This window comes from Humulus lupulus, chromosome 6 (assembly GCF_963169125.1).
Source record: "Humulus lupulus chromosome 6, drHumLupu1.1, whole genome shotgun sequence".
Lineage (NCBI taxonomy): Eukaryota > Viridiplantae > Streptophyta > Magnoliopsida > Rosales > Cannabaceae > Humulus > Humulus lupulus.
The window spans coordinates 1,550,222-1,565,608 of NC_084798.1; the positions used below are offsets into that span (position 1 = coordinate 1,550,222).

Sequence of the window (15,387 nt, forward strand, 5' to 3'; positions counted from 1 at the left end):
ACCTTTAAATTGGAAAACAATAAATTGGATTTTTTTTAAAAAATAAAAATATAAAATGATTTTTTTTATGAAAAATTATTTAAAATAATAATGTGTACCAATCATGTGGAGTCACGTGTCATGTAAGTGTTAGTAAGTTGTAAGTTTGAGTAATTTAGCCGCAAATATCTCTATAAATAATTATTTTTGCCAGGGATAGGATATTATTATCAGTTAGTGATAATTAGGGAGACAAACAGTCATGAAATACTTTGACTATCATTTCCCTCATTTTAAGACAATTATTAATATTTTCTTAATTATTTCGCTTATAGATGGCGAGCGACAGGAGCTGGATGAGTGCGAGGAATCGTTGGTCTCTGGAGTATAGAAATGGTGTTAAGGAGTTCTTCGATATCGCCAAAAATCAGTTGAACGATCGGGGTTTGGTTCGCTATCCGTGCAAGAAATGTGGGAATGTTAAGTTCCAGCCTATAAATGCAATTTCGATGCATTTATTCAACAATGGCATCGTACAGTCCTACAAAGTGTGGCATTACCATGGAGAGGCGCTGCCGTCGCCACCAGCTGTGGTACGAGATCATGAAAGAGATGAGATAGCGGATATCCTGGAGGATGTTTACGCTGAAGATAACGTTCCCGCTGGAAACTATAATGATCCTCCTCAAGATGATCCTCAACATCGCAACAAGTATGACAATTTATTTTAGGAGATGTCAAGTGAACTGTACCCGGGTTGCCGAAAGTATTCCGCGTTGAACTTCTTGGTGAAGCTGATGCATCTCAAAGTAATTAACAAGTGCAGCAATCATTACTTTGATGGTTTGCTGGAATTGTTAGTCGACACTATGCCTGACGGAACAATTTTACCTAAGTCTAACTATGAGGCGAAGGCAAAGTTGCGGAGTATTGGATTGGGATATGAGTCCATCGATGCTTGCAAGCATGACTGTGCACTGTTTTGGAAGGAGAATGCGAATTTGGAATTCTGTCCGGTTTGTGGTGAGTGTCGCTGGCAAGATAATCGTGGGAACGGGAAGAAAGTGGCCCATAAGGTCATGCGGTACTTTCCGTTGACGCCGAGATTGAAAAGGCTGTACAGTTCCAGATATACTGCAGAGGATATGAGATGGCACTATTCTAAAAGGCCAAGGGAAGATGGTGTGATGAGGCACCCCGCTGACAGTAAGGCGTGGAAGCACCTTGATGAGTTGTACCCATCTTTCGCAGCCGAACCTCGAAATGTTAGGCTTGGGTTGGCTACAGATGGTTTCAATCCTTTTGGGAACATGAGCAACTCTTACAGCATGTGGCCTGTGATACTTGTCCCATACAACTTGCCGCCGTGGAAGTGCATGAAACCACAGTCATTAATGTTGTCTATTCTTATTCCAGGTCCTTCTTCACCTGGAAAATATATCGATGTCTATATGAGACCTTTGGTTGACGAGTTGAAGGAGTTATGGATGAATGGTGTCGAGACAAGAGATGCATACAATAGTACCTTGTTCAATATGCGTGCAGCAATCTTGTGGACCATTAACGACTACCCAGCTTATGCTATGATGTCTGGGTGGAGCACAAAAGGGTACAAGGCGTGTCCCACATGCAATGAAGAAACTCCCTCTGTAGGGATTAGAAGTAAAATTGCATACATTGGCCATAGGAAATTTCTTGATATGGATCATGAATGGAGGAGCAAACAAGCACTATTTGACGGTAACAAGGAACTCAGGCCACCACCGAAACATTACTCCGGTGATGATGTGTTGAAGCAATTAGAGAATTTGCTGATTAGACATCCTGGGAAACACAAAGAATTTGGTGGTGTGAAACGCAAAAGGGCTCTGATTGAACTTAATTGGTCGAAGAAGAGCATATTTTTCGAGCTTGATTATTGGAAGGAGTTATTGTTGAGTCATAATTTGGACGTAATGCACATTGAGAAGAATGTTTGCGACAGTGTCTTGGGAACTTTGTTGAACTTAGAGGGAAAATCTAAAGACACTGACAAGGCAAGACTTGATCTAGCAGACATGAAAATTAGGGAAAAACTCCTCCTCCGCAAATAGGGAAACAAGTGGAAGAAACCGCACGCCAGTTACACCCTCAGTGTCCCGGAGCGTCGAGTTTTCTGTGAATTTGTGAAGTCAGTTGAATTCCCGGACGGTTTTGCTGCAAACCTTTCGAAGAATGTCAATGTCAATGATGGCAAGATAACTGAGTTGAAATCACACGATTGCCACGTGTTGTTTCAACAGTTGTTGCCTGCCGCAATTAGGTCGTTTTTGGTTCCGGAATTTCGGAAGCCAATTATTGAGTTGTGCGGTTTTTTCAAAAAACTTTGTGCACGGACTTTGAATGTGAAAGACCTTGAGAAGATGGAGACAGACATTATCACCATTTTATGCAAGTTGGAAATGATATTTCCTCCAGCATTTTTCGACATTATGGTGCATTTGGTTTTGCACCTTCCGAAAGAGGCAATTCTTGGCGGTCCCATGCACTTTAGGTGGATGTATCTCATTGAACGTTCGATGGGAGTTTATAAACAGTATGTAAGAAATTGTGCACGTCCTGAAGGTTCAATCGCAGAAGCTTACGTGGTGAACGAGGCTTTAACCTTTTGCTCAATGTACCTGCGAGGGGTTGAGACTCGATTCAATCGACCTGAGAGGAATGACGATCGCGTTGAATCCCAACCAAATCGGGAATATTCTATTTATAAGGCTGTTGGTCGTCCATTTGGTAAGAAATCAAGTATGCTCCTCAATCCGCAGTTAAAGCAAAAGGCTGAGTGGTATATCTTGAACAATTGTGCCGAAATTAAGGAGTACCTTAGGTGTGTTTTCTAGTATTTTTTCAATAATGATGTTTGGTTTATATACCGAGTAAATGCCAAAATCATAGTTTTTTTGTTCATTTGTAGTGAGCATATGGATGAATTAAGAAGACGGGGGGCTCGAATCTTGAAGTTCAACAAGAAACTGATTTTCCTCAGTGGTTCAAAGAAAGAGTATGTATATTAGTCAATTCTTTTCTGAAACCCCACTTAGTCAATCCAAAACTAACTTTCAATATTAATGTTGATAGGTGAACGGTTTGCATGAGTCAACATCTACTGAAGTGAATAATGAATTGTATGCTCTCGCAAACAAATCAAGCGGCACCGTGTATTCATATCCAGGGATGATAGTGAATGGTGTGAAATTTGTGACTCGTGGTCGTGATATGAAGCTTAAAACACAAAATTGCGGTGTAATGGTGCCAAGTGAGGAAGGAGTGAACTACTATGGAGTTTTGGAAGAAGTAATTGAATTGTCCTACTTGATGGGTTACAGTGTTGTCCTATTCAAGTGTAGATGGTTCAATACAAGTAGAATTAAAGTGGAATCCAATTTTACGAGCGTATATGTGAAAGAAGAATGTTATAAAGATGATCATTTCGTTCTCGCATCTCAAGCGAAGTTGGTGTATTATATTCGAGATGTGAAAAATGGGGATGATTGGAGGCTCGTTAATGAATACATTCCAAGGAATGTATGGGATTTCACAAATTCTGATGTTGATGATACTGAGACTACAAATGATATACCAATATTACAAGAAGTTAATTCTTCTTCATTTCAGTTGTGGGTAGAACTTCCAATTTTTGATAATCTTCAGTATGATCGGGTTGATATCAATGCAACTAAGTGCACAACGTTGATGATTTGGTTGGCGAAGGTTCAGATGAATTTGTTGTCGATGATGACGTTCAATTTGACACTACTACAAAAATGGTTTTTTAGGACTAGCATTGCGAGTCCTAAAAAATTTTTTAGGACTCGCGGGACGCGAGTCCTCTATTTGAGAGCCTTAAAAACTAAGGTTTTTTAGGACTCGCAATGCGAGTCCTAAAAAATATGTGCGAGTCCTAAAAAATCTGGTTGAGTGCCTTTAATTAAGATTTTAGGACTCGCAATGCGAGTCCTAAAAAATCTGGTTGAGTGCCTTTAATTAAGTTTTTAGGACTCACATTAGGAGTCCTAAAAAGATATTTTTAGGACTCCCAATGTGAGTCCTAAAAAGATGTTTTTAGGACTCCCAATATGAGTCCTAAAAACTTAATTAAAGGCACTCAACCAGATTTTTTAGGACTCGCATTACGAGTCCTAAAAACATTCTTTTAGGACTCGCAAAGCGAGTCCTAAAAACTTAATTAAAGGCACTCAACCAGATTTTTTAGGACTCGCGGGTAATTTTTTAGGACTCGCTTTGCATGCCCTTAAAAGTAATTTTTTTTAAAAAAAAAACACAGCTACAATTTTAATTTTGATTTAAAAATATATATCCATTTGAGTGTCGAATATGTATCAAAAGAATTTTGAAAAGAAAATACTAAAAAAATGGCAAAATTTTTTTACAAAAAAGACTTTTTAGGACTAACAGACAACAATTATAATTCAAACTTATAAATAAGTAGACATGCACAACAATTATAAATATATATAATAGAAGGTATAGATAGTACTATTTCATAAAATGTTATTCATCCAGTACATAGAGGTATTTCAAAACAGTAGCAAACTACACTAAAATCAGCAACAAAATAAACCATAAATCTACCATATTAATCCATTAAAGAAGCATCAAAATAAACCATAAACACACCAAAATCCAGTCACAAAATACACCAAAAACCAATAGTGAAACACAAGTATAAAGCCATTAAAGCATAAGCAAAATACACTAAAGATGATATTCGTTATTAGTCTAGGCTCAAAATCAGATCTGAACATATCCAACACAATCAAATGAAACATATTTTAACATAAAAAAATCAAGAAATAAAATAAATACTTGCTGCCGCCGTGAGCTATAGTGTCGCCGCCGTGAAGTTGAGAACCCCACCAGCCAGCCCCGAGCCCAGCCCAGCCACCGTCCCTGCTGAGCCCCTCCCTGCACTGTCGACCCAAGCCAAGCCCAGCCCAGCCCAACCTAAACCCCTCCCTGCGCCTTCGACCTCCAGCCAACCCCGAGCCCAGCTCAGCCACCTTCCCTGCCGATCCCCTCCCTGCCCAAGCCCCTCCCCACAAGGAATTAACAAACTAACTCATCCAACTACAATGCACAACTAGCTCATTTAAAAAAGCTTTGTTGTCTTGCCTTTATACATATACATACATTTTTAAAAAATCAGTCTTAAAATTTAAATATGAATAAATTTTGTAATAAATTAACCGATCAAAATAATAGCGTATCTAAATAATAGCTTAGCTTGTGTGGTATTCTTATTGACTATTAATTAATAAGGAAAATAATATCTTTAGTTCATATGAGCATTATAACTCATCACACTGGTTTATTTAATAAAAATAAACTCACTACACTAGTTTGGTTTGGCGAAAAGATATTAATTTTGGGTTGTTGAAAAAATATGACGATACCCCTTAGTATCCTAGTTTGATGTACTAAAGTACATGTTGGTAACCTATGAGCCATGTTTTGATTCTAATTTCCATCAAAAAACTCATTAGTAACATACAACAAAAAGATACTTTAAAAGTCATTAGTAATTCTCTACATAGGTTTTGGTTACGAGAACAACATTATAATAATATTGCATAAGTCTTGTTCGAGTAACTCTATTGGTAAAAAAGTAACTCGGTTGATACACAGGAGTAACTCGACTAATACATGTAAGATTTTCGTATTGGAACATAACAACTCAATTGCTACATAATAAAAGAGTAACCCACCTATTACATTTTGAGTAACTCATTAGTACACAAAAAGTAACCTAGTTGGTACATATTGAACCCACTTGTTGATAACAAAATATAACTAAGTTGGTATATATAGAGAGTAACCTTGTTAGTACATTTAGAGTAACTCAGAGTAATTTGGTGGTTACATATAGAGTAACTCATTATTATGTTTAAAGTAACTCGAATGGTAAATATTCGGATCACAAATTTATCATTGTGGCAATCATCTTTTTCATATTTCCACACAAAACTAAGTACAAAAAATTCTATAAAAAATCAGACAGCATATTCCCTAATTTACTAGCCTAGCCATAATCTCTCACAATAAATACCAACATGTCAAACAAATCAAACATCACACAGGTTTTCATCCATATGTCACCGCAGCACACAAAATTCTCAGAACCTACTTCACTAAGACATGCAAGTTCTCAAATCTTCCGTTATCACCGCAGCACACAGAATTCCCAGAACCTACTTCACTACGGATGAATATCTAAGATATTCAAACTCCACTAAAGTAATACATTTATCATTCAAAATTGTAAAATAATGAAAAATATAGGACCTAAATGATATCAAGATTTAGTGGTAACCAAATAGTTGAAAGTTGAGACAATTGTAGAATTGGAGCACCTGAAAAAAAAATATATATACAGATATACAAAAATAGTTTATAATTATATGTCTATTTTTTTAATAATATTAAAATGAATGAAATTGAAACACTCTACCTAGGTCCACTCCTACTCCTAGATATACTATGTAAAATTTCATAATCCAATATTTCTATCACTTGATGACAAAGCAAATATATGCAGAGCTCGTAGGTATACATAGGTCCTAGTAAGGCTATGTATATCTAATTCTAGCTATACTACATAATGATACAATTATTCATGTGGGCGAGGCAATACTTTTCATTAACTCTTATCTATCTAGCTAGCTCTACATTTTTAGAAATGTATAAAAACAAAAACAAGAGAAATAAATTATATCAATAAGACTATTTTCGTACCTGTTAATAAAAGTGCTTGCTGCAAAAACATTAAAATCTATAAGTGAAGAACTCCAACATTAATTATAGGTGTGTAATAGAATATGTTAATCATTGTTGCAAGTTGCAGAATCTCAAAAGAAGAATACAATGAAATGAATTTGAAAGAGTACAAATAAACCAATCAACTTCTCAAAAAACTAAATTACAAATCAATGAAACGAAATGAAACAAAGTGAAGAAAATGGGCTTTACACAGTACACGTTTAACCACAAAATTAAGCAATAATATGAATCCATATCAATCTATGTTTTCTGCTCTAATAAAACCAGTAAGGCTAACCAAACAGGTCCATTGTTTTGAGTACTTTTTAGCAGTTTTACCACTGAAGCTGAACATGTAAACATAATCAAAGGTTACAAAAATACAATCAGAACAACAACCACTTTTCAACCAATTTTTTGAAATATATATATCTTATATGTATATATAGACAGACTTAGTGTCTATTGCCTACCCTATTTCAATTTTATATAAATATAGATAGTGCATGACATATACAAAACAATTGATACAAAAAAAAAAAAAAAAAAAACAGTGGTATAAAGCAATACTCGGTGACAAAAAATGCACTAATCAATAAATTATGCAGACCAAGCATATTACACTAACAGAACAATAAATACAATGTATTAAGTGAGTACAACTTTTTGAGCAAAACAAAAATTACAACTGCAGCTATACCAAAACACTCATACAACAACCAAAACAATACTTCACCCTGTATATTATACCTAAGTGTCCACTTTGCCAGGTTATGAGTTGTGAAATTGATTTATCCTATTTAAAAGTCAATATCAGCTTTATCAAGTATTTCTATTTCTTAAGTTTTGTCAAAGTCTTCGAATAAGATACTCAATTCTTATTTTACTATATCAATCTTTTTTTCCATTATGGAGACTTTTTTCAGAGCCTTTAAACTTTGTAATGGATTTGTTGCTTTTGGCAGATGAATTGGTAGCATTTCCTAATAAAGTATTATAGTTTGCCCACCCTGGATTATGGTCCTAAGTTTGTCCCTGGTTGGGATAAAGTTTAACACATACTACATATATCTAATATCATAATCAAACCATTTACAGTCTGGATATTCACACCTTTATCGAGCAGTCACCAGATTGGTTACAGCACGAGCATTGTCTATACCCCTGCTGCAGCTTTAGCCTCAGAATCCGTCTTTCTCTGTACAAATTTAGTTTAAAATGTGTATGTGTATATACAAGATGACAAATCCAGGCTCAAATATAAATATTCAAGTTTTAAAATTAGACGTGGATTTGGAAGCCTTCAAAATTCTGAGAATTAAACACAAGATGACAAATCCAGATTTAGCTTACAAAAAATTCAATGAAAACACACCTCAACTTATGGTTGGAGCAAATTTACAAATTGAAGCATTGCAATTGGCAGAAAGTAGCAAAGTAATCTCGTGGAGCTGTGTCACTAGACATAAGGAAGCTACAATAATAGTTTACCCTTCCAACTCACTAAACAAAGTTGAACAATTTACAAGCACTAGTTAGAAAAATTGAGAGAACCCATCAAAAACGACATTGTAGAGAAAAATTACATCAATCTTAGTTGCTTGTGTAACCATGGTTCTCTCAAGCATTTTGGCAAACACCTTCCATACATGACTTTCGTTTTTTTTTAAAATTATTGTGCTTCGATTGTTACTATCTGTTCTAATTAATTAACGCATATAAACTCATCCAAAATTATATAAATATATGAAACATAACTAAATAAAACGTGTTTTTGAAAAGCTTTAAAATATTCACTAATATAGAATTAATCTTTATATATCATTAACTAGAAAATATGTGAAAAGCTATAAAATTGAAATTACACCAATAATTATGTAAACTATAGCCTGTCCACTGCACATGGAAAGTCTAGAATAGTATGATCACAATGGTAAATATAGATATATATATATATGTACATATATATATAACATTACAAAATAACTCAACTATACTAATAAGTTGGTTCCTTTTTCGTTCGAATTAGCTAACAGAGATTTAACTGTTTTTTTTCCATCAATACAAATATCTTTGACCCCACCAAAATTATATATATATATTTATTTATTCCAACACCATCTTTATGATATTTCATACACAATATTTAAGGTTCATATCCCATTGAGATATTCCAAATCAAACTGTTTTTGCCATATCAAAAGTTCCACTCCAATCTTCCTATAAGATAAAGCTCTCTAAAATTGATCTTAATCTTTCTTATTTTCAACACAAAATATAAGGCCATAGCCACAAGGGAGTTGTGTGACTAACTAAGTCTAAGACTAAGATAAACAGCCACACCATAAAAAATAAGTAAGGATTCACAATCCACACACAAAAATGAATGATAAAATTCATGAAAATACCCGACTCTATCAACGAAGGGAAGAACACATGACTTATCAATACCAGCTATTAATAATCTACAACCCATAACATAAGAGATTAAAAAAAAACATAAAAATCATTCAATTTACTCGTATGTTTCGCTGAAGCATTCCATCAAACACTTAATAAGCATTTTTTGAGTAAAGCTAAAGCTTAGTGTTGTATAAATTTGTGAATTCGAAAGACATCCAAAGGAGAAGCATCAAAACATTGATTCACTTACAAATCAAAATTGAGTGGAAAACAATATTTATTTGTATATTAAAACTTTAAATTATATAATTACCCTATATTATAATCTGAAATTATTACCCTATATTAAAATCTAAAATTATAATATTATAACTTAGTAATTGAAATAAGAAAAAGATACACTTTGTAATTGAAATGATATTATTTTATTAGTAGAAACACCTATATTTGAGTTCGAATACTGGTTTTCAAGAGTGTTGAGAGAACATTAAGGTTTCTACTAGGAAGACATTGAGTGTTTTATAATTGTAATGAGAGCCTAGTTCATCTTGTACTATGTGAGATTAGTGGATTAGGCAAAGGGAAATACCACATACAATCTGACCGAATTAAGTAAATCTTGGTGTGTTGTGTTCTTGTTCCCTAAAATAAATTACTGCAATTTACTAATGGTAAAAGAAACCGTATGTATTACATGATATATTTAATTAATGCCTCTATTAACTTTTATGTCCTTTCAACAAATTTTACCTATTGAATTTTATGTCACTAATAACTTTTCCAACTCTAATTTATAAACCTAAGTCCAAAAGTTGTTTGTGGTGAACATGTAAACATAGCAAGAAAGACACACAAAAAAGAAGAAAATTAAAATAAATGATTGACGTGAACTCTTGAGAATGGAAATAACTAACTATATTGTGTCCATTCATTAAAGCTTCCAAGTTATGGCCACTTTACCTTTTAGGAAAGAGTTTTATAAGGGGCAAGTAGAGAGAATGGAGCCATCCTTACCATGCTTACGGGCACATAATAGAGATCAAGCCATTTGACAAAGAAATGCCAATACTATATAGTTTTTATATGAACATAGTATGTGAATGTGACAATTAGGATCAGAATGTACAAAAAAAAAATCTTCCTTATAACTAAAATCATCATGAAGTGTTTAGAAACTTTAATAAAATTAGAATTGTAATCATTTTTACAAGATAAAACTAGAATTTTTTTTTTTTTAAAAAAAGCAGAAACTTAGAAGAGGCATTTCATCAAACACATTGTAAGCAACTGTGAAAGACTGTAAAACAGAAAGTATTTTATCAAACAGTTAGCAATCAATTAGGAATGAAAGACACTACAAAAAGCTAAACTACTGAGAAACTTTTTCAAGACTACCTATATCTATAACAATTATTTAAAAGAACAAATACAAAAAATAGAGTTGTTACATTGTTAATTACTTTATTAAAAAAAATCACAAAAAGAATTGAAATTGCATAAACCAAACATCACGAGTCAAGTGATTGATTACAAATATCACAAAAATGATAGACTGAAGACCATTAATTCAAAGTCAAAATTAGTAAAACAACATGAGAGAGAGGGGGGCTTGCCTGAGTTCAAAGCCAAACTGGTAATTGAGAATAGAAATAGGAGAAGCTAGAGGAAGAGTAGATGTTGCACACAAATGATCTTACGCTAATGAACGGTCCAGATTTAGTTTGACCATAAAAGAAAAATGAGGCAGAACCCACGCTTGCTGGAGGCGTTCACCACTGTCGCCGTCGCCGTTCACCCAGCTGCCGCCGAGCCGCCGTTCGCCCAGCAGCCGTCGTTCACCATCCAGCAGCCCTAGATCGTGTGATGAATAAATCCCCAAATGGCTGATGAGTTTTCTATTTTGTGTATTTTAACCTTATAATTTCGAAAAAGTCATAGTTTATTTTATGCTTTTTACTTCAAAATAATTAAGGACTTGTTTGGAGTGTGCTTAATAATTTTTTAGGACTTGCTTATAAAAGAATATTAAGACTCCCAAAGCAAGTCCTTAAATGTTTTAAGTGAAATACTTATTTTTTAGCTCAGATTTTTTAGGACTCGCAGATTCTTTTAGGACACTCATTGCGAGTCCTAAAAGAGTATCAAGGACTCCCAAAGCAAGTCCTTAAAAATATTAAGTAAGACACTTTTTTTTAGCCCAGATTTTTTAGGACTCGCAGATTCTTTTAGGACACTCATTGCGAGTCCTAAAAGAGTATTAAAGACTCCCAAAACAAGTCCTTAAAAATATTAAGTGAAACACTTATTTTTATAGCCCAGATTTTTTTAGGACTCGCATTTTCTTTTAGGACACTCATTACGAGTCCTAAATTGCATTTTTTCAGGACTCTCAATGAGTGTCCTAAAAACTTCATAAATATTTTTAAGGACTTGCATTTATGTGCGTGTCCTAAAAAAGTGTCCCGTAAAGGGTATTTTGTAGTAGTGTGAAGACGACACGTTGGCCCAGTATGAAGACGATGAGGATGACGATAATGCTCTAGTTGATAGTGATAGTGATAGTGATGTTCGTAATGATGTTGTAGTTAGTGATGATGAGGACAGTGATATGTAATTTAAACAAGTGTATGTAACTTTTTATTTAATTCAATGAAAACTTTATTTATTATCATTAATTAATGATAGTATCATATATATGTACACATGCACCTATTGGATGCTTTGGGGATAGTCAATGTATTCATGTACTGGTACTCATTTTTTTAATATATTTGATGAAATATGTTGAAAAAATGGGTAGTCGCACATGTCTGCTTACTATCTCCAAGGGATCTATTAGGTCGGAATAGGGTAGGTTGGGAAAGACAATGAGTAATAAAATGTTAATTCAATAACAAAAAACAATAGTGATGCACCTAGTGGATGTCTTGGGGATAGTCAATGTATTCATGTGCTGGTACTCATTTTTTCAATATATTTGATGAAATATGTTGAAAAAATGGGTAGTCGCACATGTCTGCTTACTATCTCCAAGGGATCTACTAGGTCGGAATAGGGTAGGTTGGGAAAGACAATAAGTAATAAAATGTTAATTCAATAACAAAAAATAATAGTGATGCACCTAGTGGATGTGTTGGGGATAGACAATGTATTCATGTACTGCTACTCATTTTTTCAAAATGTTTGATGAAATATTTTGAAAAAGTGTGTAGTCGCACGTGTCTGCTTACTATCTCCAAGGAATCTACTAGGTCTGAATAGGGTAGGTTGGGAAAGACAGTAAGTAATAAAATGTTAATTCAATAACAAAAAATAATAGTGATGCACCTAGTGGATGCCTTGGGGATAGACAATGTATTCATGTACTGCTCCTCATGACTCCTTACTATCTCCAAGGGATCCACTAGGTCGGAATAGGGTAGGTTTGGAAATACCATAATGAATAAATGTTAATTTTATAACAAAAAACAACAGACATACATAATTTAAATTAGTTAATTAATGAATATTTTAATGAAGAATGGCCGAAACAAGTAATGACACAGGTGGTGGCTCTAAGAGAGGCATGGGAGCTTATTACGGTGCCAATATCGAGAAGGAGCTGGCCATCAAAAAAGTTACTCATTTGAAAGTAGAGTTTGATAAAGAAACTGGAAAAGCTATTCAAAAGTACGGCAAGTGGTTCAACAATTCCATGGCTCGTTATTTGCGTAGCACCGTACCCCCAACTACACTAGCTTGGGAACAAGTAAAACCAGCTGATATCGAAGTTATTCGAAAGAGACTATCTGTAAGCATTCTTTAAACCTTTAATAACTCATTATTAAATATTTTGTCTATCTTCATAATATTTTAACAAATTCCAATTTTAATTGTGATTTTAGGAAAAATTCATTTATCCAGAAGACAATCCAGTAATCAACGATGTCATGGTAAGACAAATGCAAAAACATCTGACTAATTGGCGCCACACGATGAAGAAACATTGGGTAGATGTTGGAGGAGAGGTGGACAATGAGAGAGCGAAGTCAAAACCTTTTGTGTCGATCACTTCTTCTGATTGGGCAGTTCTGTGTGATTTTTGGGCTTCTGATTCTCACCAGGTATGCCGTACATTTTACATTAATTTTTAATTATAAAATTACAATTTAGATTAATGAGTACTGTTTTCTTTTTGAAGCGTATATCGAAGAAAAATAAAGAAGCTCGAGCTAAAATGACCATACCAGGAGGACACGGTTCCAAATCCATCGTTGCCCATGTTTATGATCACGTAAATTATAATAACTTATATCCTTACATTTACGAAAATATTATAAATGTCACAATGTTTAAATAATTTATTTTTGTAGATGGACCCATCTACTGGCCAGCTCCCGAGCATGATCGACACATTCGAGCACCTGCACAAGAAGAAGGATAAGTGGATTAGTGATGCAGCGGCGACAAAACATGTAAGTTGCATAACCTTAACTAATTTAGGATCATTTAACTTTAAAAAAGTTTAGTAAATAATTAATAAATATTAATTATTAATTGGTTGTTGTCAATTAGTAATTATTTATTAATTATTAATTAAATTTTTAACAATGAAATCTTTATAATCTATGTGCCAATATTTTTATAATTAATGATTGTGGACTAAGATAAAAAAAGAATGTAACTAATGTTGTCCCCGTATCAGGGAGCTTGCGGGCTAAAGTAAATTTGGTCATGAAAATCCATATCTGAATGAGAGACATGCAAATGTAGTTGATATATATGTTTGGAGACGTAAATTCCCCATTAATGAAATTAACTGCACTTACTGTATATATCAACAACATCTTCATGACTGTATTCAGATATGGATTTTCATGACCAAATTTACTTTAGCCCACTTGCTCCCTGATACGGGAACAAAATTAATTACATTCTTTTTCAATCACTGGTCTGCAGTCATTAATGATAGGATGTTGGCAGATAGATAATAAAGTTATATTTTATATGTTGTTATATTAAAAATTTATAAGTTAGGTTTTCAAATAATGTTATAATGGAATTCGAAATACGTGCTTTTTATTGTGCAGAATGAGATGACCGAACGTCGAGCATCGCAGAGTACGGCCCCTGCATCATCTGCTGCTTCTTGTGTCGGCGATAATGTCGACGGTCATTTCCCGCCTGATATGGATATTGTCACAGATGTCCTTGGACCCCGCTCGCGTTATAAGAAAGGGTTTGGGGGGTTGCCTAGGTTGAAGGCAATTGGCGCAAAGAGGGCAGCATCTTCGTCAACTTCTCAAATGTCCGGGCAATTGCCACCTGAAGTGGACACCATTTTGCAGCAAAATCAGGACATTATGCTAGAAAATCAGAACCTAAAGAAGCATACAACTAAACTTGAGAGTCGTCAACGGCGTCAAGATCTCCTGCTCAGTGCTTTGTTGAAGCAGGTTGGTCAATTGGCTCCTGGTTTTACTGTTGACTTACCAGACCAGGATTCGGACGAGGACGATGATGCTGACGGGGGCGGGAATGATGAGGCGGCCAGTACTCATTTGTAGAACTTTTTTTCTATTTATTTAAAATTTAATTTATGAGACATTTATTTTACTAAATTACTTTTATATTTTCATGTTTGGTGGAGACAATAAATATTAATAGTTGTAATTTTTTATTTATTTATTTATAACATTTTAATTTTAATTTTATTTCTAATTAAATAATATTACTAAAAAATTAAATAATTATTAATATATTAAAATTGAAAATTATTAATTAATATTAATATATTGAAAATAATATTAATAATTTAATAAAAATTATTATTTTAAAAATACTTTTACCGGCGCAAAATTACGTCGGCAAAAAGTTTCAATCTTACCTTCACATATACACTTTTACCGGCGCAAAAATGCGCCACTAAAAAATTAAACTATTGCCGGCGCATTATTGCGCCGCTAAAAGTGTTTTCCACAATATCGTGACAGATTTTTTTACCGGCGCATCCATATTTTCACCGGCGTATTTTTTCGTCGCCAAAAAAGGCCATTGCCGGCACATTATATTTGCGTCGGAAAAAGTGACATTAGCGACGGAGATACGACGCGATTCTTTGCCGGCGCAAAATTGCGTCGGCGAAGACTCCATGGTTTTTGCCGGCGCAAATTTGCGCCGGCAAAAGTCTCCTTTTTTGTAGTGTCATAAGTA

The 15,387-nt window shown here is 34.2% G+C and overlaps 1 long non-coding RNA gene across 1 annotated transcript; it reads right to left on the reverse strand.

Moving 5' to 3' along the window:
* Positions 1-4,603: 4,603 nt before the first annotated feature.
* On the reverse strand, positions 4,604-10,319 carry LOC133781342 (uncharacterized). Its single transcript, XR_009870063.1, has 2 exons — positions 7,906-10,319; positions 4,604-6,787 (listed from the first exon to the last, which is right to left on the reverse strand). It is a non-coding gene; the product is annotated as an uncharacterized LOC133781342 (long non-coding RNA).
* Positions 10,320-15,387: the final 5,068 nt, after the last annotated feature.